The sequence below is a fragment of the Aegilops tauschii genome, chromosome 3 (genome assembly GCF_002575655.3).
Source record: "Aegilops tauschii subsp. strangulata cultivar AL8/78 chromosome 3, Aet v6.0, whole genome shotgun sequence".
In the NCBI taxonomy this organism is placed as follows: Eukaryota; Viridiplantae; Streptophyta; class Magnoliopsida; order Poales; family Poaceae; genus Aegilops; species Aegilops tauschii.
The window spans coordinates 579,113,849-579,138,132 of NC_053037.3; the positions used below are offsets into that span (position 1 = coordinate 579,113,849).

The following is a 24,284-nucleotide window of genomic DNA, read 5'->3' on the forward strand; positions in this document are numbered from 1 at the left end:
GTCCTATGTCCTGAGGCCGCAGATCGAAGAAATTCAGAACGTCTCTGAAAAACTTTGAGCCGGGCGGTGCGAAGCCCCGGCTCATGTGATCCGCAAAAATGACCACCTCTCCGTTTTTTGGCTGTGGTCTCTCCTCTGACGGGTCAGGGGCACGGTAGGACATGACATCCTTCTTGGGCAGGTGGCCTGACTTGACAAAATCCGCTAAGGTCTCATTGGTGACGTTGGACCTCATCCAATTGCAAGTGATGGAGGCCTTAGGAGCTTTGGGAGGCATGGTGAAAGTCGGCAGCCTATGATAAAAGGAAACGTCTGGTTTAAGTATAAGCCGGAGGAAAGTTATAGTTCAGTGTTAAGTGGTGGCTTACGGAGGGGACTAATGACATATATCTAAGTGCGCTAGGTTATTTAAGCCGCCCAAGGTGTTGAGAGTAACTCGATTTCTACGGCCTTATCACAGAAGAGCCGGAAAAATTCTATGGCGCATGGTCTCCTTTGAGTCGGAAGGTTCTACGGCGCGTGGTTTCTTTAAGCCGGAATTGTAAACCGCCCTGACTCAACAAGTGCAGTTTTTTACTAAGTGTGGTGAAAATAGGTTTCACACATGGCAGTAAATATTTTGGATCAAAATGGTCGGGTAAAACGAAAATTTCTAGACCTAAAAGTAGACGCAGGGAAGTTCTTGAGCTCGAATGAGGCCTTTATGCAGTAAAAAGAGGCCTACTTGCATTTGAAATGAGTGCTAAACAGCCGCCGCACTAGTTCTATCCTATACTAAGATCAAAAAGAGGCAGTAAAAATCAAATCTACTGAGGGCCGTGATGAACTATGAAGAACAGAGGAAGAACTATGGAGCCCTAGTGCGGATCTACCTTATGGAATAGTGAAGACTCACCGGTGCTGAAGAGACGCAGAGGTCGTCGCGTTTCTCTGGTCAGATCAGGGTGATGCAGCGGCCTGAGTTGGTGACGACACGAAGACCCGCAGCGGCGGCAGCAGCAAAGCTCGGGCAGGGGAGCAGTCGCGCGAGGAAGAAGACGAAGGAGAGAGAAGTGGCTGAAGGCCCGTCGAGCCAGCCTATTTATAAGGGCGAGCTCATAAGTGGGCGCGAGAATCAAGGAGACCACGGCGTGGGTATCTCCCCATGAAACGCCTCGATTTTCGGGATGACAGTAAAGGTAAAGATCCGTTGCGGATCTAGCCGAGTAAAAAACGGGCTTAATGGAGGATGACGTCACGGCGGATTATCCGGAGTCCAGAGGATGACGTCACGCCGGGTCTTGGCCTTCACCCAATTGTAAGCCGGAAGTTTTCTGTCGAAGGAATGGAAGATTGACATGAGCCGGCTCAAATCAATCTGGGGCCTAATGTTGAGGATATAGACCTTAGAGTCACCCGCCGGGAGGGGCCGGGTTATTCATATGGTCATTGCCAGAAGCCCGGCGCCAAGCTTGACGACGGTGGGCCAAAGATGGGCTTAAGACCCGGATATGGCTTAAGGCCCGTAGTTACAATCATTATCATGGTAGAACTTGTAGTGCAAGGCAAGGATAGCTGAGTGTCCGAGCCGGACACTCTTATGAGCCGGCCGGGACTCTGAGAGCTGCTGGGCGTCAGCCTCCCTATATAAAGGGACGACCCAGCAGCGGCTTAGGGAGAAGGACAATCTGATCGTGAGCCAGGCATAGCGGTTTAGCTCCCTGGTTATTGAAACCCTAATCAATACCACCTCAAACTGGACGCAGGCTTTTACCTTCACCGTAAGGGGCCGAACCAGTATAAACCCTCGTGTTCCTTGTCCCGCTTAAACCCCTTCAAGCTTCCTAGTTCGATGGCTCCACGACTAAGTCCTAGCTCGAGGACATCTGCCGTGACAATTCCACGACAACACTAGAATCATATAGTGTTTGAGATGGTTTGCAGTCCGAATATCCAAAGCGACTCAACACCTTCTCGACATAATGGGATTGCAGAAGTGTAATCCCACCCTCATCATCTCTCAATAGCTTGATGTTCAAGATAACATCAGCCACTCCAAGGTCCTTCATCTCAAAGTTCTGAGATAGGAAAGTCTTAACCTCCTCGATCAACTTGAGATTAGTCCCAAATATCAGTATGTCATCAACATACAAACACAGTATAACTCCTTCGCCCCCACCATAGCGATAGTATACACATTTGTCGGCCTCATTAACAACAAAGCCAACAGATGTCAACGTTTCATTAAACTTGTCATGCCATTGCTTAGGCGCCTGTCTCGGGCCATACAAAGATTTCACCAACTTACACACCTTTCCTTCCTCACCATCTATCACAAAGCCATCAGGCTATTGCATATAGATTTCCTCCTTTAGCTCTCCGTTCAGGAAAGCCGTGTTAATATCCATCTGATGAATGAGAAGACCATGTGAGGCCGCCAACGAGAGTAATACTCGAATGGTGGTCAGTCTGGCCACAGGTGAATAAGTTTCGAAGAAACCTTCTTCTTCTTTCTGGGCATAGCCCTTGGCCACAAGCCTAGCCTTGTACTTTTCTATCGTACCGTCGGGCCTAAGCTTCTTCTTGAACACCCACTTGCATCCCAATGGTTTGCAACCATAAGGACGTTCAGTAAGCTCCCAAGTCCCGTTAGCCATGATGGAATCCATCTCGCTACGGACCGCATCCTTCCAGTAGTCAGCTTCTGGAGAGGCATACGCTTCTGAAATAGAGGTGGGATTATCCTCCACGAGGTATATGAAGAAATCATCACCAAAGGTATTTACAGTCCTTTGTCTCTTGCCCCTACCAAGGGTTTCCTCATTATCCTCGTCAGGATTTTCATCATGTGTTTGTTTATAATATTCCATCGGAATGGCAGGTTCAGGAGTCTCCTCAGATTCCTGTCTAGAAGTGCTTTGTACATCTCTCATGGGGAAAATGTCCTCAAAGAATGTAGCATCCTTAGACTCCATAATTGTACCGACCTTCATGTCAGGTACCTCAGATTTCACTACTAGAAATCTATAGCCAACACTATTCATAGCGTAGCCCAAATTAACACAGTCCACGGTCTTTGGTCCAAGCTTACGCTTTTTGGGGATCGGCACATTAACTTTCGCCAAGCAGCCCCAAGTACGTAAGTACGAGAGTGTTGTCCTTCTCTTGGTCCACTTCTCATAAGGAGTGATCTCGTTATCCTTTGTCGGAACTTTATTCAGGACATGACATGATGTCATTATAGCCTCCCCCAGCATGCCCTGGATAAACCCGACGTATCTAACATGGTGTTAACCAAATCAGTTAGAGTACGGTTTTTCCGCTCGGCAACCCCGTTTGATTGGAGTGAGTAGGGAGGCATCCTCTCGTGAATAATACCGTGTTCCGCACAAAAGGCATCAAACTCTTTCGAGAAGTACTCTCCACCACGATCTGACCGGACTCGTTTAATTTTCTTTTCAAGTTGATTCTCAACTTCTGCCTTATAGATTTTGAAGTAGTGTAGAGCCTCATCTTTAGTATTTAAAGATACACATAGCAGTATCTAGTGGAATCATCTATCAAAGTCATGAAATATTTCTTTCCACCTTTAGTCAACACCACCATTCATCTCACAAAGATCAGAATGTATGAGTTCCAGTGGCGCCAAGTGTCTCTCCTCTGCTTCTGCTGCCTTGTGAGGCTTGCGAGGTTGCTTAGATTGCACACACGAATGGCACTTAGAACCTTTGGCTAAAGTGAAACTCGGGATTAAATTCGATTTTGCTAGCTGCGTCATAACGTCGAAACTAATGTGACAAAGACGTGAATGCCAGACTTCAGATTCATTAACACTCAAATGAATATTGTTCACGACTTTATTACATAGATCTGCAAGAGAAAGGCGGAACATGCCCACACATTCATAACCCTTTCCAACAAATAGTCATTTTGCTTAATTAATAGTCATTTTCAGAGATTTGCACACTCACAATCTGAAGAACCTGGGAGACAAATCATATAGGAGTATATCTGGAAACCCTCGATTAATTTCCTTCAATATCTCGCCAAGCAACACAGAGGCCTCCGATAGACTTCCCCGTAGCTTGGCCGCTTTCAGGATGTGCACATGTACATGTCTAGAAAGAGTATTGGTGGACTGACAGCTATGTATAGGGCACGTGGATGTCGCGAGAGGGCGCTCCTTACGCGACTGTTAATGGGTTTAATTTTTCGTGGAGGCACTCACGTAAATGAACAACTATGTATAGCCCTGTTTGTTTCACCTTTGGGAAATAACTTTGGACAAGGAAAGGGAGAAGTTAAAATATACAACTATTTTCGAGAATTTGTCGAATCACCACCCAAAGCACGTCCCGGTGTACTTCACAACCAAAGTTGTTTTCCAAGTACATACCCTTAGCATTTGGTCGCAATTATGTCATACATGTCACCGCAGGCACAACCCATCTCTCCTTTCACCCCCGTCCTAAAATGTAATGCTTTTAACTAGCTGACATGTGACGCCCGGATAATTAAGCTACAGTAATCCTATGTTAATGGTGCCACGTCATCGCCTTTACTATTGATAGAAATCACGTTGATTAAAAATCGGTGCAAAATTTAAATTTCAAATAAAGTCAAATTGTAAAGTTTTCAAATGTCAAAACCAAAATGTTCAAATTGTGCCAAATAATCATTTTTTTTATACTGGTGGTGAACCAAAATTTTGATAAAGTGTTTTAATGTCCAAGAATAATTAAAACAGTGGCCTAAGTAATTAATTAAATGCCTTAAAAATACTAACTAACTTATTTAAGTGCCAAACTTAAATGTGGCATAAGCCTAACTTGTGGCACTAATTTAGGTGCAAGGATTGTATTTTATAAAACTAAAACTATATGAAAAGAAATTAGAAAAGATAAAAGTTTAGAAAGAAAAACAAAAACCCAAGAACAAAAGACAAAAAGAAAACAAACCCCCTCCCCTGGGCCAATTGACCCAGTTGGCCACAGCCGACCCGGCCAGCCCACGTACCCCCTCCCTCCTCCTGTTCACGAGAGCGAATCATGGAGGCCATCACCATGGCCACCGGCCACGCGCAGGGCATCCACGACGCCACCCTCCCCCTACAAAACATCGGCGGACCCCTCCCGTTGCCAAACACTAACCCCCCCCCCCCCACTCTCTTCCCTCTCTCTCACGCCCCCTGGATCTGGCCGTCCTCGACGCCGTTGGCCCATGCTAGCGTCGTCGGCGCCGCCCGAGGCCATCGCCGCCCCGACCCCGTCGCCCTTGCCGTCGTCGTCCCCATCTCCACCCTCGCCCCCGAGCGGCTTCCTCGCGCCTCGATGACCCCCTTCTCGTCACCGACCGTGAGCAGCCATCCCCCTCTGCCTCCCTTTTGATTTCTTTGTCGTATAGGGGATCTATCGTAGTCCTTTCGATAAGTAAGAGTGTTGAACCCAACGAGGAGCACAAGGAAATGACAAGCGGTTTTCAGTAAGGTATTCTCTGCAAGCACTGAAATTGTAGGTGATAGATAGTTTTGTGATAAGATAATTTGTAACGGGTAACAAGCAATGAAAGTAAATAAAGTGCAGCAAGGTGGCCCAATCCTTTTTGTAGCAAAGGACAAGCCTGGACAATTTCTTATAATGAGAAAAGCGCTCCCGAGGACACATGGGAATTATCGTCAAGCTAGTTTCATCACGTTCATATGATTCACGTTCGTTACTTTGATAATTTGATATGTGGGTGGACCGGTGCTTGGGTACTGCCCTTTCTTGGACAAGCATCCCACTTATGATTAACCCCTATTGAAAGCATCCGCAACTACAAAAGAAGTATTAAGGTAAACCTAACCATAGCATTAAACTAGTGGATCCAAATCAGCCCCTTACGAAGCAACGCGTAAACTAGGGTTTAAGCTTCTGTCACTCTAGCAACCCATCATCTACTTATTACTTCCTAATGCCTTCCTCTAGGCCCAAATAATGGTGAAGTGTCATGTAGTCGACGTTCACATAACACCACTAGAGGAGAGACAACATACATCTCATCAAAATATCGAACGAATACCAAATTCACATGACTACTAATAGCAAGACTTCACCCATGTCCTCAGGAACAAACGTAACTACTCACAAAGCATATTCATGTTCATGATCAGAGGAGTATTAATATGCATTAAGGATCTGAACATATGATCTTCCACCAAATAAACCAACTAGCATCAACTACAAGGAGTAATCAACACTACTAGCAACCCACAGGTACCAATTTCTGGTTTTGATACAAGATTGGATACAAGAGATGAACTAGGGTTTTGAGAGGAGATGGTGCTGGTGAAGATGTTGATGGAGATTGACCCCCTCCCGATGAGAGGATCGTTGGTGATGACGATGGTGATGATTTCCCCCTCCCGGAGGAAGTTTCCCCGGCAGAATAGCTCCGCCGGAGCCCTAGATTGGTTCCGCCAAGGTTCCGCCTCGTGGCGGCGGAGTTTCCTCCCGTAAGCTTGCTTATGATTTTTTTCGGGGTAAAAGCCTTCATATATCAAAAGAGGGGCACCGGAGGGCCACCAGGGAGCCCAGGAGATAGGGGGCGCGCCCCCACCCTCCTAGCCAGGGTGTGGGCCCCCTCTGGTACTTCTTTCGCTCAATAATTCTTATAAATTCCAAAAATGACTTTCGTGGAGTTTCAGGACTTTTGGAGCTGTGCAGAATAGGTTTCGATTATTTGCTCCTTTTCCAGCTAGAATCCCAGCTGCCGGCATTCCTCCCTTCATGATAAACCTTGTAAAATAAGAGAGAATAGCCATAAGTATTGTAACATAACGTGTAATAACAACCCATAATGCAATAAATATCGATATAAAAGCATGATGCAAAATGGACGTATCAACTCCCCCAAGCTTAGACCTCGTTTCTCCTCAAGCAGAAGCCGATATCGAAAAATATGTCCACATGTTTAGAGATAGAGGTGTCGATAAAAATAAAATACGGACATGAGGGCATCATGATCATTTTCATAACAGCAACGTATATAGATTTTGTCATATGATTTCTTATGCTCAAGTAACAATCTATTCACAATGTCAACTATGGTTCAGAAACTTCATTGAGAACTAACAAACTATAATCTCAGTCATTGAAGCAATTGCAATTTATGATAACATCAGAAAGAGTCAAGAATAGAGCTTTTCAGCAAGTCCACATACTCAACTATCATATAGTCTTCTACAATTGCTAACACTCACGCAATACTTGTGGTTATGAAGTTTTAGTCGGACACTGAGAAAGATAGGGGCTTATAGTTTCGCCTCCCAACGTATTCACCTTTAGGTGATGTCAACAATAATAGCTCATGCTAACTTACATCCAATTGGATATATATATATCAGGATCTTTCCAACACGAGGTGCTTGCCAAAGGATAAAATGAAAAAGGGAAAGGTGAAGATCACCTCGACTCGTGCACAATGTAAAAGGCATAAAGTAAAAGATAGGCCCTTCGTAGAGGGAAGCAGAGGTTGTCATGCGCTTTTATGGTTGGATGCACAAAATCTTAATGCAAAAGAACGTCACTTTATATTGCCACTTGTGATATGGACCTTTATTACGCAGTCCGTCGCTTTTATTACTTCCATATCACACGATCGTATAAAGTTTATTTTCTCCCACATTAATAAGTCATACATATTTAGAGAGCAATTTTTATTGCTTGCACCGATGACAACTTACTTGAAGGATCTTACTCAATCCATAGGTAGGTATGGTGGACTCTCATGGTAAAACTGGGTTTAAGGATATTTGGAAGCACAAGTAGTATCTCTACTTAGTGCAAGGAATTTGGCTAGCATGAGGGGGGAAAGGCAAGCTCAACGCGTTAGGAAGATCCATGACAATATACTTTAACTGAGATGTGAGAAAACATAAACCATTACATTGTCTTCCTTGTCCAACATCAACTCTTTAGCATGTCATACTTAATGAGTGCTCATAATCATAAAAGATGTCCAAGATAGTATATTTATATGTGAAGCTTCTATTTCTTTATTACTTCCTATTAATTGCAACGATGACCAAAACTACGTTTATCAATTCTCAACAACTTTTATGCCTCATACTCTTTATATGTGAAGTCATTACTATCCATAAGATCAATATGAACTCTTTATTTCCTTTTTATTTTTATTTTATTTTCTCAAGATCATAGCAAAGTAGCAAAGCCCTTGACTCAACACTAATCTTTATTATATAGCTCACTGACTCGATTACATAGAGAGATCACAAAGCAAAACGCAAAACTAATTCATACCAAAACTTTATTCGACTTTATTCTACTTGATCAAGATACTACTAAAAGAATTGAACTAAGTCAAACGGTAAAGATAGGAGTGTGATGGTGATACGATACCGGGGCACCTCCCCCAAGCTTGGCAGTTGCCAAGGGGAGTGCCCATACCCATGTGATTATATCCTCGGAGGTGAAGGAGATGGATTTGTTGATGATGTAGGTTTCTTCTTTAATTTCCGCTTGAGGATGAAATTTTGCTCCCTTAGATCATCGATCTCCCGCTCAAGGCTTAATATCTTTTTGCATAGTTCCTGTTTATTTTCCTGCAAGAGACGAAAAGGGATAAACTTGATCTTGGATTTCTTTGCCTTATCAGGGAGGCTTGACTTTTTAAACTCCACATGCATGTCCCCTGGTTGAGGTAAAGGGGCTTCATCTTCATCTGAGCTCGTCTCCTCCCTTCTCTTAGGTTCATAGTCTTCTTCTTCCTCTATGGTCCATCCACAATGCTCCAAGTCCCCGTAGACCTTAGGGTCTGCAAGGTAATCGGCTACATAGTTTTCTCCCTCCGAATCCTGGGACGACATATTGCTCTAATCTATAGCAGAAACAACTCGAAACGAAAACAGAAGATTTTTGCGTGATACTGTGGTCGAAACCTTCGGGAGATTATATAATGAATTTTTACCGACCAAAATACGTATCGTGCAAGAAAACGGAGTCCGGGAGGCACACGAGGTGCCCACGAGACAGGGGGGCGCGCCCTCCACCCTCGTGGAGGCCTCGTGTCCTTCCCGGATTACTTCTTGTTTTCCAAAATTCTTAAATATTCCAAAACGGATGAAAATTGCCATTAGAATTGTTTTGGAGTCGGTTTACTTACCATACCGCATACCTATTCCTTTTCGGAGTCTGAAACGTTCTGGAAAGTGTCCCTTATGTATTCCTCCAGGGTTATGGTCTCAATAATATTAGTTTCAACATTTATAGGATTACCTGAGATATAATGTTTGATTCTTTGACCGTTCACCACCTTCGGATTTGTGCCTTCGAAGTTGTTGATTTTTATGGCACCGGAACGATAGACCTCCTCGATAACATAAGGACCTTCCCCACTTAGAGAGAAGTTTTCCTGCAAAAAATCTTGAACGAGAGTTGAATAGCAACACATAATCACCTACGTTAAATTCTTGCTTTTGTATTCTTTTGTCATGCCATCTTTTAACTTTTTCTTTGAACAGCTTGGCATTCTCGTAGGCCTGGGTTCTCCATTCATCAAGTGAGCTAATATCAAATAACCTCTTCTCACCGGCAAGTTTGAAATCATAGTTGAGCCCTTTAATATCCCAATATGCCTTATGTTCAAGTTCGAGAGGTAAGTGACATGCTTTTCCATAAACCATCTTATACGGAGACATACCCATAGGATTTTTATAAGCAGTTCTATAGGCCCATAATGCATCATCAAGTTTCTTGGACCAATTCTTCCTAGATCTATTAACAGTCTTTTTCAGAATTAATTTGAGCTCTCTATTGCTCAATTCTACTTGACCACTAGACTGAGGGTGATAAGGAGATGCAATTCTATGATTAACATCATACTTAGCAAGCATTTTACGAAAGGCACCATGAATAAAATGTGAACCACCATCAGTCATCAAATATCTAGGGACTCCAAACCTCGGAAAAATAACTTCTTTAAGCATCTTAATAGAGGTGTTATGATCAGCACTACTAGTTGGAATAGCTTCTACCCACTTAGTAACGTAATCAACAGCGACTAAAATATGTGTATATCCATTAGAGGCAGGAAAAGGTCCCATATAATCAAAACCCCAAACATCAAATGGTTCAATAACAAGAGAATAATTCATAGGCATTTCTTGACGTCTACTAATATTACCAATTCTTTGACATTCATCACAAGACAAGACAAACTTACGAGCATCTTTGAAGAGAGTAGGCCAATAAAAACCGGATTGCAATACCTTATGTGCAGTTCTATCTCCAGCGTGGTGTCCTCCATATGATTCGGAGTAACACTTGCGTAGGATCTGTTCCTGTTCATGCTCAGGTACACAACGTCTAATAACACCATCTACTCCTTCTTTATAAAGGTGTGGGTCATCCCAAAAGTAATGTCTTAAATCATAAAAGAACTTTTTCTTTTGCTGGTATGTGAAACTAGGTGGTATAAATTTAGCAGCAATATAATTAGCATAATCAGCATACCATGGAGCAGTACGAGAAGCATTAATGACCGCTAATTGTTCATCAGGAAAGCTATCATCAATAGGTAGTGGGTCATCAAGAACATTCTCTAACCTAGACAAGTTGTCTGCAACGGGATTCTCAGCTCCCTTTCTATCAATAATATGCAAATCAAATTCTTGGAGCAAGAGAACCCATCTAATAAGTCTAGGTTTAGAATCTTTCTTTTCCATAAGATATTTAATAGCAGCATGATCAGTGTGAATAGTAACTTTAGAATCAACAATGTAAGGTCTAAACTTATCACAAGCAAATACAACTGCTAAGAATTCTTTTTCAGTAGTAGCATAATTTCTCTAGGCAGTATCAAGAGTTTTACTAGCATATTGAATAACATTTAGTTTCTTATCAACTCTTTGCCCTAGAACAGCACCTACAGCATAATCACTAGCATCACACATAATTTCAAAGGGTAAATTCCAATCAGGTGGCTGAACAATAGGTGCAGTGATCAAAGCTTTCTTAAGTATTTCAAATGCTTCTACACAATCGTCATCAAAGACAAAATGAATATCTTTTTGCAATAAATTAGTCAGAGGCCTAGAGATTTTAGAAAAGTCCTTAATGAACCTCCTATAAAAACCGGCATGACCGAGGAAACTTCTTATACCTTTTATGTCCTTGGGACATGGCATCTTTTCAATGGCATCAACTTTAGCTTTATCAACTTCAATACCTCTTTCAGAAATTTTATGCCCCAAGACAATGCCTTCATTAACCATAAAGTGGCACTTTTCCCAATTCAAGACGAGACTAGTGTCTTCTCATCTCTGCAAAACTCGATCAAGGTTGCTCAAGCAATCATCAAAAGAGGATCCATAAACGGAGAAATCATCCATGAATACCTCACAAATCTTTTCACAAAAGTCAGAGAATATAGCCATCATACATCTTTGAAAGGTAGCAGGTGCATTACATAAACCAAAAGGCATATGTCTATAAGCAAAGGTACCGAAAGGGCAAGTAAAAGTAGTTTTGGATTGATCCTCCGCTGACACGGGTATTTGAGAGAACCCAGAATAACCATCTAGAAAGCAGAAATGTGTATGTTTGGATAGTCTTTCTAGCATTTGATCAATAAAAGGTAAGGGGTAATGATCTTTCTTAGTGGCTTTATTTAATTTACGGAAATCAATTACCATCCTATAACCTGTAATAATTCTTTGCGGAATCAATTCATCTTTATCATTAGGAACAACAGTAATACCTCCCTTCTTAGGAACGCAATGGACAGGGCTTACCCATTCACTATCAGCAACGGGATAAATTATACCTGCCTCAAGGAGCTTTAGTATCTCCTTTCTTACCACTTCTTTCATCTTAGGATTTAATCGTCGTTGATGATCTCTAACTGGTTTGGCATCTTTCTCCAATTTAATTTTGTGTTGGCAAAGAGTGGGACTAATGCCCTTAAGATCATCCAGAGTATATCCAATAGCAGGACAGTGCTTCTTCAGAGTTTTCAATAATCTCTCCTCTTCCTGCTCTGAAAGGTTAGCACTAATAATAACAGAATATATCTTCTTTTCATCAAGATAAGCATATTTAAGATTATCAGGTAATGGTTTGAGCTCAAACACGGGATCACCCTTTGGTGGAGGTGGATCCCCTAGGATTTCAACAGGTAAATTGTGTTTCAGAATGGGACCCTGTTGAAGGAATACTTCATCTATTTCCCTTCTTTCATTCATAAACATATCATTTTCATGATCTAGCAAATATTGTTCTAAAGGATCAGTAGGAGGTACGGCAATAGAAGCAAGACCAATAATTTCGTCCGTACTAGGCAATTCTTTATCACGGGGTTGTCTACGAAATTTAGCAAAATTAAATTCATGTTCCATATCCCCCAAGCCAACAGTGACAACATCCTTTTTGCAATCTATCTTAGCATTAACAGTATTCAAGAAGGGTCTACCAAATATAATGGGACAAAAGCTATCTTGTGGAGAACCAAGAACAAGAAAATCAGCAGGATATTTAACTTTTCCACACAAGACTTCAACATCTCTAACAATCCCAACTGGTGAAATCGTATCTCTATTGGCAAGCTTAATAGTAACATCAATATCTTCCATTTCAGCGGGTGCAATATCATGCATAATTTCTTTAATAAGTCGATAGGTATTGCACTAGCACTAGCACCCATATCACATAAGCCGTGATAACAATGATCTCCTATTTTAACAGAAATAACAGGCATGCCTACAACAGGTCTATGTATCTTAGCATCGGGTTTAGCAATATTAGCTGTTTCACCACGGAAGTAAATAACATGCCCATCTATATTATCATCCAAGAGATCTTTAACCATAGCAATACTAGGTTCAACTTTAATTTGCTCAGGGGGTGTATATGTTCTAGTATTACTCTTACGAACAACAGTTGAAGTTCTAGCATGATCCTTTATCCTAACAGGGAAAGGTGGTTTCTCAACATGAGCAGTAGGAACAATGGGATCATTATAAGTAATAGTCTTTTCTTCAACTGTAATAGGTGCAACTACTTTTACTTCAGTGGGAGGATTATATTTAAACCACTTCTCCTTAGGGAGATCAACGTGAGCAGCAAAAGATTCACAAAAAGAAGCTACTATCTCAGAGTCAAGTCCATACTTAGCGCTAAATCCCCGAAAAGCATCAGTATCCATAAAAGATTTAACACAATCAAACTTAGGTGTCATACCAGGCTCCTTACCATCGTCGGAACCCCAATCTTCAGAGTTGCGTTTAATTCTTTCCAATAAATCCCACTTGAATTCAGTAGTCTTCAGCATATAAGAACCAGCACAGGAAGTATCGAGCATGGTGCGATTGTTGTCAGAAAGCCGAGCATAAAAATTTTGAATAATCATTTCTCTTGAGAGCTCATGATTGGGGCATGAATATAACATTTACTTAAGCCTCCCCCAAGCTTGAGCGATGCTTTCTCCTTCGCAAGGCCAGAAATTATATATGTAATTACGATCACGATGAACAAGATGCATAGGATAGAACTTCTGGTGAAATTCCAATTTCAATCGTTTATAGTTCCAAGATCCCGTATCATCACATAGCCTATACCATGTCAATGCATCTGCCTTCAAAGATAAAGGGAAGACCTTCCTCTTAATAACATCATCGGGAATACCTGCAAGCTTAAATAATCCACAAACTTCATCCACAAAGATAAGGTGTAAATCGGGATGCAATGTTCCATCTCCTGCAAAGGGATTAGCTAGCAGTTTCTCTATCATACCCGAAGGAATCTCAAAGTGAACATTTTCAACAGGTCCAGTAGGTTGAGGAGCAATTCTTTGCTCTACTGGTCGGGGTGAAGATGCCCTGAACAAGCCCCTCAAAGGATTAGTTTCCATAGTAACAAGTGACAGAAAATTTCAGCACACTATATAAATGTTTCCTTGCCAAGTTCCACTCACCAAAGGCGCTTCACTCCCCGGCAACGGCGCCAGAAAAGAGCCTTGATGACCCACAAGTATCTACTTTCTCCAACGTATCTACTTTTCCAAACACTTTTGCCCTTGTTTTGGACTCTAACTTGCATGCTTTGAATGGAACTAACCCGGACTGACGTTGTTTTCAGCAGAATTGCCATGATGTTATCTTTGTGCAGAAAACAAAAGTTCTCGGAATGACCTGGAAATCCACGGAGATTATTTTTGGAAAATAAGAAAAATATTGGCGAAAGAATTAATGCCAGGGGGCCCACACCCTGTCCAGGAGGGTGGGGGTGCGCCCTCTCCCCCTGGGCGCGCCCCCTATCTCCTGGGCCCCCTGGTGCTCCACCGACCTCAACTCCAACGCTATATATTCCGTTTCGCAGAGAAAAAAACAGAGATAAAGTTTCATCGCGTTTTACGATACGGAGACGCCGCCAAGCCCTAATCTCTCTCGGGAGGGCTGATGTAGAGTCCGTTCGGGGCTCCGGAGGGGGGGATCCGTTGCCGTCGTCTTCATCAACCATCCTCCATCACCAATTTCATGATGCTCACCGCCGTGTGTGAGTAATTCCATCGTAGGCTTGCTGGACGGTGATGGGTTGGATGAGATTTATCATGTAATCGAGTTAGTTTTGTTAGGGTTTGATCCCTAGTATCCACTATGTTCTGAGATTGATGTTGCTATGACTTTGCTATGCTTAGTGCTTGTCACTAGGGCCCGAGTGCCATGATTTCAGATCTGAACCTATTATGTTTTCATGAATATATGTGAGTTCTTGATCCTATCTTGCAAGTCTATAGTCACCTATTATGTGTTATGATCCGACAACCCCGAAGCGACAATAATCGGGATACTTCTCGGTGATGACCGTAGTTTGAGGAGTTCATGTATTCACTAAGTTCTAATGCTTTGTTCCGGTTCTCTATTAAAAGGAGGCCTTAATATCCCTTAGTTTCCACTAGGACCCCGCTGCCACGGGAGGGTAGGACAAAAGATGTCATGCAAGTTCTTTTCCATAAGCACGTATGACTATATTCGGAATACATGCCTACATTACATTGATGAACTGGAGCTAGTTCTGTGTCACTCTAGGTTATAACTATTACATGAGGAATCGCATCGGACATAATTATCCATCATCGATCCAATGCCTACGAGCTTTTCACATATTGTTCTTCGCTTATTTACTTTTCCGTTGCTACTATTACAATCACTACAAAACCCAAAAATATTACTTTTGCTATCGTTACCATTACTATCATATTACTTTGCTACTAAATACTCTGCTGCAGATACTAAGTTATCCAGGTGTGGTTGAATTGACAACTCAACTGCTAATACTTGAGAATATTCTTTGGCTCCGCTTGTGTCGAATCAATAAATTTGGGTTGAATACTCTACCCTCGAAAGCTGTTGCGATCCCCTACACTTGTGGGTTATCAAGACCAATTTCTGGCGTCGTTGCCGGGGAGCATAGCTCTATTCTTTGAGTCACTTGGGATTTATATCTGCTGGTCACTATGAAGAACTTGAAGGACAACAAAACAAAGATTTATCCCTCAACTACGAGGGGAGGTAAGGAACTGCCATCTAGCTCTGCACTAGATTCTCCTTCTATTTTAAGCAAGCTTGCGACACCTAAACCTGCTACTGCTATGAATTCTGATATGTCGCATGTTATTGATGATGCCACTTCTGCTATGCATGATACTTATGATGAAACTGCTTCTGTGCTTGATACTACTGTGCCACTTGGTGAATTTCTTGATGAGCAACTGCTAGGGCTAGAGAGAATGAAATTATTAATGATGATATTATTGAAGATAGTGATGATGAAGGTTCTCCCCCTAATTATGAATTGCCTGTTGTTCCTGAGGGTTATGTTATGGATGAAGAAACTGCTAGAGATCTTCTTGCTTGCAAGGATAGATATGATCTTAAGAAATTACTAGCTAAACTTAAACAGAAAACTCTGAATGCTAGAATGAAACATGATCCTGCTTTTGCTACTTCACCTATCTTTGTTATTGATAAGGATTATGAATTCTCCGTTGATCCTGAGATAATTACTTTGGTTGAATCTAGTCCTTTTTATGGCTATGAATCTGAAACTGTTGTGGCACATCTTACCAAGTTGAATGATATAGCCACCCTGTTCACTAATGATGAGAAGTCCCGCTATTATTATATCCTTAAGATATTTTCGTTCTCATTAAAGGGTGATGCTAAAACTTGGTTTAATTCTCTTGATCCTGGTTGTGTGCGTAGTCCCCAGGATATGATTTATTACTTCTCTGCTAAATATTTCCCTGCTCATAAGAAACAAGCTGCCTTGCGGGAAATATATAATTTTGTGAAAATCGAAGAAGAGAGTCTCCCACAAGCTTGGGGGAGGCTTCTCCGATTACTTAATGCTTTGCCTGATCACCCTCTTAAGAAAAATGAAATACTTGATATCTTTTATAACGGACTAACCGATGCTTCCAAGGACCACTTGGATAGTTGTGCTGGTTGTGTTTTCAGGGAAAGAACAGTCGACCAAGCTGAATTGTTATTGAATAATATGTTGACTAATGAAAATAATTGGACTCTTCCTGAGCCAATTCCTGAGCCTATTCCTAAACCAACTCCGAAGAAGAGGGGAGTGCTATTTCTCAGTCCTGAAGATATGCAAGAGGCAAAGAAATCAATAAAAGAAAAAAGGTATTAAAGCCGAAGATGTTAAGAATTTACCTCTATTGAAGAAATACATGGTCTTAATATACCGCCTGTTGAAGAAACACATTGTCTTGATAACTCGGCACAGGTAGTAAAGGTAAATTCTCTCTATAGATATGATAAAGTTGAAATCACGTCTATTAAATTCCCTACCAATGTTTAGATGAATTTGATGACTTTATGGTTAGGCAAGAAAGTTTTAATGCTTATGTTGGTAGAGAATTAAAGAGTAATGCTTACATGATTGGACACTTGAGTGATTATATGCCTAGAGTTAAAGGTGAACTTAAACTCATTAGTAAACATGCTTCTATGGTTACCACTCAAGCTGAACAAATACTTAAAGCTAAAAATGATTTGCTTGATGAATTAAATAGTAAGAATAACGACTATGCTGTTAGATTGGCTACTAGAACTGGTAGAATGACTCAGGAACCTTTGTATCCTGAAGGCCACCCTAAGAGAATCGAGCAAGATTCTCAGAGAAATAATTTAGATGCACCTAGTCCTTCTAAAAAGAAGAAAAAGGAAAATGATAAGACTTTGCATGCTTCTAGTGAACCTATTGTAGACACACTTGAGAATCCCAATAATATTTCTATTTCTGATGCTGGAACACAATCAGGTGATGAACATGAACCTAGTGATAATGTTAATGATGATGTTCATGTTGATGCTCAACCTAGCAATAATAATGAAGTAGAGATTGAACCTGTTGTTGATCTTGATAACCCACAATCAAAGAATCAACGTTATGATAAGAGAGACTTCGTTGCTAGGAAGCACGGTAAAGAAAGAGAACCATGGGTTCAGAAACCCATGCCTTTTCCTCCTAAACCATCCAAAACAAAGGATGATGAGGATTTTGAGCGCTTTGCTGAAATGATTAGACCTATTTTCTTACGTATGCGCTTGACTGATATGCTTCAAGTAAATCCTTATGCTAAGTATATGAAGGATATCATTACAAATAAAAGAAAGATACCGGAAGTTGAAATTTCTACCATGCTTGCTAATTACACTTTTAAAGGCTGAATACCAAAGAAACTTGGAGATCCAGGAGTACCAACTATACCATGCTCCATTAAAAGAAATTATGTTAAGACTGCTTTATGTGATCTTGGAGCCGGTGTTAGTGTTATGACTCTCTCTTTATATCGTAGACTTGAATTGAATAAGTTGAAACCTACTGAAATATCTTTGCAAATGGTCGATAAATCAACTGCTATACCTGTCGGTATTTGTGAGGATGTGCCTGTTGTAGTTGCAAATGTCACTATCTTAACGGACTTTGTTATTCTTGATATTCCCGAGGACGATAGTATGCCGATTATCCTTGGTAGACCCTTTTTGAATACTGCAGGGGCTGTTATTGATTGCAACAAAGGCAATGTCACTTTTCATGTTAATGGTAATGAGCATACGGTACACTTTCCGAGGAAACAACCTCAAGTTCATAGCATCAATTCTATTGGAAAAAGTCCAACTATTATTATTGGAGGTTTTGAATTTCCTCTTCCAACTGCCAAGAAAAAGTATGATATTCTTATTGTAGGGGATGTTCATATCCCCGTTGAGGTAACTTAGTGTTATTCGAAATTTCTCCGGTTCCATGTTATTCGGAATGAGTTTGTTAACAAGACTTGATCAACCTTGTTAGTGGATTCCTTTTGATGATCATGAGATGGATGAAATTAGAAGGCACAACCTTCTGTACCGTCTTTTTACTTTCTGTTATTTAGAATAAATAAAGCAAAAATAGTATTATCTATCTGTTTTCTGAATTATCCATGCAATAAAAAAATATCCCAAAAATAAAAGTGCTCCAAATGCCCTGCCAATTTAGTATGATTTTTCTGGAATATTTGGGGATTTTAGGCATTGAGAACATAGCAGGGGGGCAAGCACCTGGCCACGAGGGTCCAGGGCGCGCCCACCCTTACAGGGCGCGCCCCCCTGTCTCGTGGGCCCACGGGGGCCCCCGTCCACTTATTCCTGCACCCACACACTCCATCTTCCTCCCAAAAAAATCCCCATCCAGCTCAAGCACGAGTTCTAGCTCATTTTGCTGCGATTTTCGATCTCCTTGCTCAAAGCTCCATTCGAAAAACTGCTTTGGGAGATTGTTGCTTGGTATGTGACTCCTCCATTGGTCCAATTAGTTTTTGTTCTAGTGCTTTATTCATTGCAAATTTTTGCTGCATAGGTGACCTTGTTCTTGAGCTTGCATGTCAAATTTATGAGGTCCCAAGTAATTCTAATGCATGATATAAGCACTAGGCACTTGTAGGAGTAGTTGCTATCAATCTTGTTTAGTTTGATTCACTATTATTTTGAAATTACTAAAAATTTCAGAAATTTTCAGAAAATGATGAGGAGGTTATTGAGGGGCTCTTCTAGTCAAGGCTCTAAGGATAAACAAGCTAAGGAGAAAGAAAAGGCCAAGTATAATCTTCCTCGCGTAGCGGAAGTAAGGCCGTGTGAGTGGCCATGTGATAATTTCTTGAGAGCAGCCGGGATTTATGAAGACTTTTATTTATTGGCTGAAACTGCGGGACTCACCAACTTCCTCCACGACCAGATCGAACAGTATCTCTTACTTACCAATACTTTCGTGCAAAACTTTTACTATCATCCTAAGAATTCACCTCCTTCGGTATCTTTCCATTTATATGATGAGGCTAAGGAAATGTCATTACGTGATTTTTGCGCGGTTTGTAGAATACCATTTGAGGGCAGCTTAGATGAACCACATCGTAAAGATGTGGAAGGTTTTATTAACACCATTACTGTAGAGGAACCGAGGAAAGGTTCCGATGCGAGAATCACTAGCATAGATTTTCCTGTTTTACGCTACTTTGCCATATTTGCTAGTCGATGCTTAATTGGGCATGGAAATAGTGGAAATTTCAGTGTTCCTGATATCATTATTCTGTTCCATGCCTTGTTTGGTGATAACAGTTTTAGTATGGGTGCCGTTATTGCTAAACGGCTGAGCCTGAACCGTACAAAGGGCCCCATTTTTGGAGGTATCTATGCTGCACGCCTTGCTAGACATTTTGAGATACCTATTAGGCATTATGAGAAAGATGAAACACTGCTGCCCTCTACCTTTTTAGATTACAGAAGCATGGTAGCACATGAGTTTATTGTTAACAACGATGATAAGATGCTTCTGTATAACCTGAGATTTAGTAAGAAACACAATGAGATTATTACCCCGCCTACGCCTTCTTTGTTTGATTTAACTGCAGGTCATTACCTCGTCTTACCGTCGGCCGTGTACGCGCACCGAGGCCAGACATCCGCTCCAGAGCCTGAGCTGGAACCTCCATTGGACCCTTATCGTCCATCCTGTTATCAGTGGGATCCGGAGGAGATCGCTAGTCAGTGGCAATACGATGACACTCCTCATTACACCGGGGAGAGTAGCCGCGATCCATGGGCATAGACCAACTTAGGCCAAAAGCTTAAGCTTGGGGGAGTACGTATTTCTCACCGACTTTACATTCATGTTCACACACTATTCTAGTTGTCGGTGCTCATACTCTTTCATTGTACTATCCATGCTAGTTTAATTTTTTTTTCTAGCTTTCTTCTTGTGTGTTTGATAAAACTTAAGAAAAACCAAAAAAATAGTTAGTTTAATTTCAGTGCTTGTAGAATTAAAATGAAAACCCAAAAAGATTTCTCGTTCTTCTTTTACTTGTTGGGAGTTTTCCCATGTAAATAGTTTTATTTCTTTTCTTTTCTTTGGGGGTCGAGAGTAAAGACCATATTTAAAATGTTTAGTGGTTCTCATATGCATGATTGTTGATTTAACTTAGAACCCATATTACTTTGTCTCCTCTCTTGAATTGAATGCTTGCAGATTCCAGCTTAGTCCAATGCACGTGCACTATTATTATTATACACACTGTTCGGTCGTGCAAGTGAAGGGCAGTAATGACGATATATGATGGACTGATTGGGATGAGAGAAGCTGGTATGAACTCGACCTCTCTTGTTTTTGTAAATATGATGAGTTCATCGTTCCTGATTCAGCTTATTATGAATAAACATGTTTGCAATAACATTTAGAGATTATAGTTGCTTATGCCATGCTTAATTAGCTATGAGTTATAATGGTTTACCTTGCGTGCCAACATGCTATTAAAATGATTGTGATGTGGTATGATGGGATGGTATCCTCCTTTGAATGAATTGAGTGACTCCACTTGGCACATGTTCACGCATGGAGTTGAAACAAATCAACATAGCCTTCATGATATTTATGTTCATGGTAGATTATATCCTACTCATGCTTGCACTCGGTGTAAATTAATTTTAATGCATGTTCATGACTGTTGTCGCTCTCTCAGTTGGTCGCTTCCCAGTCTTTTGCTAGCCTTCACTTGTACTAAGCGGGAATACTGCTTGTGCATCCAAATTCCATAAACCCTAAAGTTATTCCATATGAGTCCACCATACCTTCCTATATGCGGTATTTACCTGCAGTTCCAAGTAAATTTGTATGTGCCAAACTCCAAACCTTCAAATGAAATTCTGTTTTGTATACTCGAGCAGCTCATGTATCAACTAGGGTTGTCTGTATCTTCCATGCTAGGTGGGTTATTCTCAAGAGGAGTGGACTCCGCTCCTCATTCACGAGAAAATGGCTGGTAACCGGGATGCCTAGTCCCATGCGTTATGCAAATCAAATCAAAATAATTGCAAACAAAACTCCCCCAGGACTCTTGTTAGTTGGAGGCACTCGTTGTTTCGAGCAAGCCATGGATTGATGCTTGTTGGTGGAGGGGGGTATAAATTTTACCATTCTGTTTGGGAACCGCCTATAATGTACGTAGCATGGAAGATATTGCCATCTCTTGGTTGTTGCGTTGACAGTGAAAGTATACCGCTCAAAATATTATTCATCTCTATTTTAAAACTGAGCTCTGGCACCTCTACAAATCCCTGCTTCCCTCTGCGAAGGGCCTATCTATTTACTTTTATGTTGAGTCATCACCTTCTTATTAAAAAGCACCCGCTGGAGAGCACCGCTGTCATTTGCATGCATTACTATTAGTTTATATTGGGTATGACTTGACTGGATCTCTTTTACCATGAATTACAATGTTTAGTCAGTCCTTGATCTTTAAAGGTGCTCTGCATTTATGTTTTGCGGTCTCAGAAAGGGCTAGTGAGATACCATCTTGTTATATCATATTATGATTGTTTTGAGAAAGTGTCGTCATCCGAGTTTTATTATTATCGCTCTCTAGTTGATTATGCCATTGATATGAGTAAACATGAGACCTAAGTGTTATTGTGAATATGGTTAGTTCATAATCTTTGCTGAAAACTTGAATGCTGGCTTTACATATTTACAACAACAAGAGCAAACAACGTTTGTAAAAGTTTTTCTTTATCACTTTCAGTTTGTCAACTGAATTGCTTGAGGACAAGCAAAGGTTTAAGCTTGGGGGAGTTGATACATCTCCAACGTATCTACTTTTCCAAACACTTTTGCCCTTGTTTTGGACACTAACTTGCATGATTTGAATGGAACTAACCCGGACTGACGCTGTTTTTAGCAGAATTGCCATGATGTTATCTTTGTGCAGAAAACAAAAGTTCTCGGAATGACCTGGAAATCCACGGAGATTATTTTTGGAAAATAAGAAAAATACTGGCGAAAGAATTAACGCCAGGGGGCCCACACCCTATCCAGGAGGGTGGGGGGCGCGCCCTCTCCCCCTGGGCGCGCCCCCCTGTCTCCTGGCCCCCCTGGTGCTCCATCGACCTCAACTCCAACGCTATATATTCCGTTTCGCGGAGAAAAAAATCAGAGAGAAAGTTTCATCGCGTTTTACGATACGAAGCCGCCGCCAAGCACTAATCTCTCTCGGGAGGGCTGGTCTGGAGTCCGTTCGGGGCTCCGGAGAGGGGGATTCGTCGCCGTCGTCATCATCAACCATCCTCCATCACTACTAGGAAAAGGCCTGCTAGTGGCGCACCTGTTTTGGCTACTAATGGCGCACTACAGGTGCGCCACTAGCATCACGCCATTAGAATTTAATACTATGGTGCGCCATTAGTAGTGCGCCATTAGTATATCCCATGGTAGTAATGGCGCACCACATAGAAGTGCGCCATTACTAACATTTTTTTCAAAAAAATTCAGAATTTTTTTTTCATTTTTTTATTTTTTCTTAATCTCGGGTCACTATGGCTTAATCTCGGGTCAATATGCTTAATCTCAAGTCAAATCGCACTAAGTGGTCAAACTTCCCGGAAGGTCACCCATCCTCACACTACTCCAGCCCGAGCATGCTTAACTTTGCAGTTCTATCCAACCCCAGCACCACCTCACTTAACAGGCACTTGTTGATATATCTATCATATCAATCCTATTAAACCTTGTTGATGTCTAGGACTTTGTTCATGTTCATGAGTATGATGAAATTTTGAAAAATATTTCAAACTTCCCGGTCATATTACGTATCATTTTTTGAAAAAAAATTCCAAAAAAAAAAGTTCAAAACCAATTTTTTTTAATCTATAGCCCTTTTCCTAGTAGTGCAATTTCATGATGCTCACCGCCGTGCGTGAATAATTCCATCGTAGGCTTGCTGGACGGTGATGGGTTGGATGAGATTTATCATGTAATCGAGTTAGTTTTGTTAGGGTTTGATCCCTAGTATCCACTATGTTCTGAGATTGATGTTGCTATGACTTTGCTATGCTTAATGCTTGTCACTAGGGCCCGAGTGCCATGATTTCAGATCTGAACCTATTATGTTTTCATGAATATATGTGAGTTCTTGATCCTATCTTGCAAGTCTATAGTCACCTATTATGTGTTATGATCCGACAACCCCGAAGTGACAATAATCGGGATACTTCTCGGTGATGACCGTAGTTTGAGGAGTTCATGTATTCACTAAGTTCTAATGCTTTGTTCCGGTTCTCTATTAAAAGGAGGCCTTAATATCCCTTAGTTTCCACTAGGACCCCGCTGCCACGGGAGGGTAGGACAAAAGATGTCATGCAAGTTCTTTTTCATAAGCACGTATGACTATATTCGGAATACGTGCCTACATTACATTGATGAACTGGAGATAGTTCTGTGTCACTCTAGGTTATAACTATTACATGAGGAATCGCATCGGACATAATTATCCATCATCGATCCAATGCCTACGAGCTTTTCACATATTGTTCTTCGCTTATTTACTTTTCCGTTGCTACTATTACAATCACTACAAAACCCAAAAATATTACTTTTGCTATCGTTACCATTACTATCATATTACTTTGCTACTAAATACTCTGCTGCAGATACTAAGTTATCCAGGTGTGGTTGAATTGACAACTCAACTGCTAATACTTGAGAATATTCTTTGGCTCCGCTTGTGTCGAATCAATAAATTTGGGTTGAATACTCTACCCTCGAAAGCTGTTGCGATCCCCTACACTTGTGGGTTATCAGGCCGCCGACCCAAGCCGTCCCCGTCGGCCCCGTTCGTCCCTGGCTGCGCCGGAGTTCTGCTCCTCTACCCCCTCCCGCGCGCTCGCCACGGCGCCCGTGGACGCGCCCCCGGTTGCCTGCTGC

General features: G+C 41.4%; 1 protein-coding gene across 1 annotated transcript in view; it reads right to left on the bottom strand.

The window, feature by feature from the left end:
- Positions 1-24,284, bottom strand: part of LOC141020718 (putative serpin-Z8) — a 44,923-nt gene that overhangs the window by 20,240 nt on the left and 399 nt on the right. The gene's annotated exons all lie outside the window — the stretch shown is intronic.